Source organism: Triticum urartu, chromosome 6A (assembly GCF_056163025.1).
Source record: "Triticum urartu cultivar PI428250 chromosome 6A, HENAU_Tu73, whole genome shotgun sequence".
In the NCBI taxonomy this organism is placed as follows: Eukaryota; Viridiplantae; Streptophyta; class Magnoliopsida; order Poales; family Poaceae; genus Triticum; species Triticum urartu.
Genome location: NC_141878.1, coordinates 591,533,094 through 591,538,920, shown reverse-complemented (window position 1 = coordinate 591,538,920; position 5,827 = coordinate 591,533,094).

Sequence of the window (5,827 nt, the reverse complement as noted above, 5' to 3'; positions counted from 1 at the left end):
CAAAGTTATCATTGTTCTTCTCATCACTCCTTCTAATGATGTTAAAATCACCCCCCACCAGGATAGGAAGCTGCTCAGAACCGCAAATCCTAACCAGATCAGCCAAGAAATCAGGTTTGAGTTCGGGCTGTGCGGCACCATATACCGCCACTAGAGCCCAATTACACCCATCAGCCTTCGACCGCACCCTAAACTTAACAGCAAAATCTCCCATGACCACACTTCGGACTTCGAGCGAATCGCATCTAACTCCAAGTAAGATCTCACCCAATCTTCCTCGCGGTGGCAGACAATGCCAGTCAAAATCAATACCGCCGATAAAGTATTGAGAAATTGTGGCGAAAAATTATCTCTACCAGTTTCCGGCAATGCGATAAAGTCCAACCTATGCTCGATAGACGCCTCTGCAAGAAACCTTCTTTTAGCCAAGTCTTTCAGACCTATGCTATTCCAAAAGATTCCTTTCATATCTCGTCATGGAATTTTTTAGCCGTGCGGATCCTAGCACTCCTACGCACTGCGGAAGTCGGGTAGATCTTCCGCTTCCATTTGCGTTTAGGAATGTTCTTACTCTCCAGCCGGTCCTCACAACCAGGCTCAGAAGGTCTGACTACAACATTCTCAAAACTCTCATCTTCCTCCTCAGGCTCAGGTAGGGGAGGAGCAAGATCCGCGCAAAAATTATCGAGCACCCTGACCCCCAAAGCATCAATATCGGAATCATTCATGGGTTTAACCGCCGCTAAGTTACGAATCATCTCTAAAGCTCGCTCCGCCATATGGGTCTCCCCTTGCACTCCACCGCGCCACCGCAGAGTTTGGGATCGATTCGCTCGAGGTCAGTCAAGTGAGCAGCAGACGAGGGGAGATGGCGACCGCCGGTGGCCACCGTAAGCGGAGGATGAGCGCGGCTCGCTCCCCACGTCGACGATGAGTGTGGCGACTGGCGACGGCAGGCGGAAGCGGGACTCTCAGTCGTCGCTGGAGCTGGGAGCTGCTTCGTTTGTGGGTAAAGCCTGCACTGCAGTTTTTTAGTCCCACATCACCGACTTAGGCGGATTTAGTTGATTCTATGCTTAAAAATATCAGTCATTTTATTTGGTTAAAGAAACATCTTAGACAGTACCATCAATGTGCTTGATATCTTCTGTTGCCTCTGTTAAGTTCTGGGTTGATAGCTAGACTTCTTTCCTTATCATATCATTGTTGATTTTCCTCAGAAATATCAATGTTTTAAATAGCGGGCTATGGAAAATAGTGGCGGGCCTCCAAATCAGGTATAGCGGGCTAAAGCGGGCAATGGCGGGCTATTTGTGAAGGCGACCATTTAGTGGCGCTCTGCTGAAAAGGCTATGCTATAGCCGGCTATTTAAAACTATGGAAATATATGATCGGTCACTTCCGACAATGGATTCATATCATCTCCTTAATACGCGGCTTCCTAATTCTTCAGAGGGAGCAAAGACAGACATTGACCGGAATGTGTCTCTTGTAGTATTTGATATCTTCAGGAAAAAGAGAAGTGCGAGGCCCAAACAGTTGAGAATGTTTTGCACTGTCTTTCCTAGTTGAAAATGGCAGGGTGGCAATGGACACCATAATCTGTACGGATTCTCTCCTTGGTATCATTTGTGCTGTAATAGTACTACAGAGATACTGCTTGTGTATCTAATGTACATTCTGCGGGCCTTTCACAGATCCAAGAAATGCACCTGCGGCTAGTGCATTCTATAGCACCATTTTGCTTTCAGATTTGATTGTAGAGATTGCACACAGAAATCCCCTACGCTATTTGAATATTTGACCTGAATGATCAGCCTCATTGTTGTTAGTGGATTCAGTTAATTGATCTTGATAAATAAAAAAGAGCAGTACAGAAATGTATTAGATTCGGTTAATCGATCTTGATAAAAAAATAGAAATAGCTTTCGATTTGATTTGAGTACCCACTGTGAGCCCATGGTGTGGTTGCTTTTGTAGTGGTCCCTAGATCAGACTGCTAGGCTAGGCTTGAGAAGGAAGAGCAAGGTAACAAGGTTATAAAAGGAAACAGGAGATTAGGAACTAGCACAAACTGAAGCTGGAAAGAAGACTAAAATATCTAACATAATTTTACCGTATCATATAATGCACCTGTTTCCCAATATGTCAATTTGTGGTTAAGCCATTGTTATTTTCTCATGTAGATACCGTGAGCAACATCGGCCGTGCTAGAGTCATGGGATCTCGGCGTCAAGAAGTCTGGAAAGAGACTCCTGGTCAGTGCTGTGTCTCCACTTTCCATGGCCATTGCCGGTGGTTACTTCCGTCGCGTTGGATGTTGCCTCGTCGCATGGGGTGGCAAGAACAAGATGTGCACCCCAACTTCAAACTTTGCATCACCTTAAAGCATGTATTCTTCGTATGTTCCGTGCATGTTTGTCGAGAGAGAATTTATTGGGAAGTCATATATACATCAAAGGTTTTTGTACCAGCTGTAGGTATTTTGGATATGTGATACTGATACCAGAAGCTAAGTTCTGTGATCAGACTTGGCATCACACACAGCATGAATTTGTGGCCCTGGGTGCAGTTAACAACCGTATTCAGTAAACAACCTGAATTTGTCGATTCAGAATCCCTTTTTCTAGATGACGAGTGAAAGCAGAGCATCTCTCTGCCGAGCTGATTCGGGACTAATGCCTGAGGAGTGGAATCGAGGCGTTGGTGTTCGTTCGATCTATACACTTTGGGAGCACCTGGTGGTTCTTGATTTCTGTCCATGTGCCATGTCAATGTCACCAGACTGGCCGAATCTTGCGCACGCTGCTGATCCTGGGGGGTGCTTTGCTGAAACAGAGAGCCTTATATGCATCTGCTTTTGCTTGTTTGCATGTGAAACAGGGAGCGCGTACTTTCGGCATTCTTTTACACTTTCAGTTCGTTTCCTGTTCCGAAGATTTTCCCTGGAAACAAGTTTAATGCCTGAAGATGTGTTGACTATGGGATTTGAATGGTACAAAGCAATCTGTCACAACAGCCAGTATGAAGTTCAGTGGTGCTCCTGTTACAACACAGTTCCTCACAGTTTTGTCCTTGTTTTACATGTCCATCATGAGAACCAGAAAACTTTATACTGGCTTCAGTTTCTGGGTGCTGTAACACGAGTCAGTACTTTCCGTAGACTGCTGGCAGCTGTAAACACGCATCTTGATTTTGCACATAACAAAACAGAAACTAGCACAGGCAGGGGATCATGCAAACATTCATGGTGGCTCCTTCCCAAAGTGCAAATATACCCCAAATTACATCTCTGGCATGAAAGGGACTGTAGAAATTACATGGCCACTTCTTTTCTTCTTCTTAAGTTCACTTTTGCTTCTTTGGCATCCTGTAACCCCAACGACGCAGGCATGGTCGTGATCAAAGGGCCCCAGGGTCGCCTGTGTTGGATAAATGAGCAACTGACTTTACTGAGGGCCAAAGGCCATTACATATACATGTGTGTCAAAGTGCAGGAAACCCCTTATACAATGGGGATATACCGAAAAGAGACTATACACATCTAACACCCCCCTCAAACCCTTGGTGGATCAACAACACTGAGTTTGGAGACGAAAAAGGTATGCTGCGCTCGAGTCTGTGCCTTCGTGAAGAAGTCAGCCAACTGTAACTCAGAGGGCACATAATGAAGAGCAAGAGTCTGATCCTGCACAGCAGCTCGCACAAAGTGGGCATCCACACCGATGTGCTTGGTGAGCTCATGCTTCACCGGGTCACGCGCAATACTGATAGCACCAGTACTGTCTGACAATAACGGAGTCGAGGGAGCAGCAGACACACCAAAATCCTCAAGTAACCACCGTAACCAGATCACCTCAGCCGTCAACATAGCCATGGCTCGCAACCCAGCCTCTGTACTCGAGCGAGAAACTGCAGTCTGTTTCTTTGTCTTCCAGGCAATAAGAGAGCCGCCAAGAAAAACACAGTAAGCAGACAGCGAGCGTCGATCAGAGGGATCACTAGCCCAGGTAGCATTAGAGTAGGCCTGGAGCTCAAGACAGCTGGAGCGGGGAAAGAAAAGACGTTGAGAGATCGTGCTACGAAGATATCGTAGAACACGGAGGAGATGGCTATAGTGACAGAGGTGGGGGCTGAAACAAACTGACTCAGGATGTGAACAGGATAGGAGATGTCAGGACGCATAACAGCAAGATAGACAAGGCTACCAACGAGGTGACGATAGCGAGTGGGATTAGGAAGAGGGTCACCATCAGAGGCACGAAGCTGAACGTTGAGCTCCATAGGAGTCACAACTATGCGGTCATCACTGAGAGCAGCTCGAGTAAGAAGATCCTGAATATATTTCTCTTGAGAGATGTAAAAGCCAGCAGAGGTCGAGGAGATCTCAATCCCAAGAAAATAGCGAAGAGGACCAAGATCAGTCATGAGGAACTGATCATGAAGGCGGGCCTTAACAAAGGCAATGTAGTCAGAGTCGTCACCAGTGATGATCATGTCATCAACATAAAGAAGGGGAAGAGTCCGACCACGAGGAGACGTGTGAACAAACAACGCGGGATCATGATCACTAGGCAAGAAACCAGCGGCAGTCACCACAGAGGCGAAGCATTCAAACCAGGCGCGATGGGCCTGTTTAAGACCATGGAGGGAGCGGCGAAGTCGACAGACCATGCCGTCAGGAGCATAGTACCCCGGTGGTGGCTGCATGTAAACCTCCTCACGCAACTCGCCATTGAGAAAGGCATTCTGGACATCAAGTTGAGAGATAGACCACTGACGAACATAAGCCACAGCAAGGAGAGTGCGGACAGTGGTCATGTGAGCCACAGGAGCGAATGTCTCATCATAATCGCGTCCCTGCTCCTGCTGGAAACCACGGGCCACAAGACGAGTTGTGTAGCGCTCAAGAGAACCATCGGAGCGAGTCTTAATCGTGTAGACCCACTTGCAGGTGATGGGACGAACAACGGTAGGGCGGGAAACCAGATCCCATTTGCCAGAGCGCTCAAGGGCAGCAAGCTCTTCGGCCATCGCAAGCCGCCATTCAGGTTGAGTCATGGCAGTCTGATAGGAAGTGGGCTCAGCAATAACAGACAGACCATACCGATCAGGGGAGTAGTGATCAGGCGGAGGGTGAGGTCGAGCCCGGAGGTTGTGAACCGGGGGAGGCATGAGGAGAGGTGCACCAGAGGTGGAAGGCGTCTCAGAGGAGACATTCTCAGTACGAGGGCGACGAGTATAGTGGAGAGGGAACGGTGAGAGAGGGAGACGAACTGGAGATGATGGTGGAGAGGTGGAGGAGGAGGATGGAGAAGATGGGGTCGATGGTGAATGAGATGGAATGAGAGGTGCCGGAGGAAGAGGTGACACAGGAGGCACATAGCAGGGTGAATCGGGAAGGAGAAGGAAAGAAAGATCGTCCACAGAGAAAGTCGAGGAAGAAGGACGTGGGTAGTAGGAACGAGACTCGTCAAAAGTCACAGCACGCGAGATGCGCAAGCAACGACCCACAGGATCCCAACTTCGATAGCACTTGTGCTCATCACTGTAACCAAGGAAAACACACTCAATCGACTGAGCAGTCAGTTTGGTGCATTCACGGGGGAAAGGAAGAACATAGCACACACACCCAAACATACGGAGAGCGGAGTAGTCAGGAGAGCGACCAGTGAGACACTTCAAAGGAATACCACCCTGCAGAGCAGTCGATGGCTGAATGTTGATGAGATAGGTGGATGCAAAAACAGCCTCAGCCCAAAAATGGGGTGGAAGGGAAGCAGCAATCATCAGCGCACGGGCCGTCTCAAGAAAATGACGATGCTTA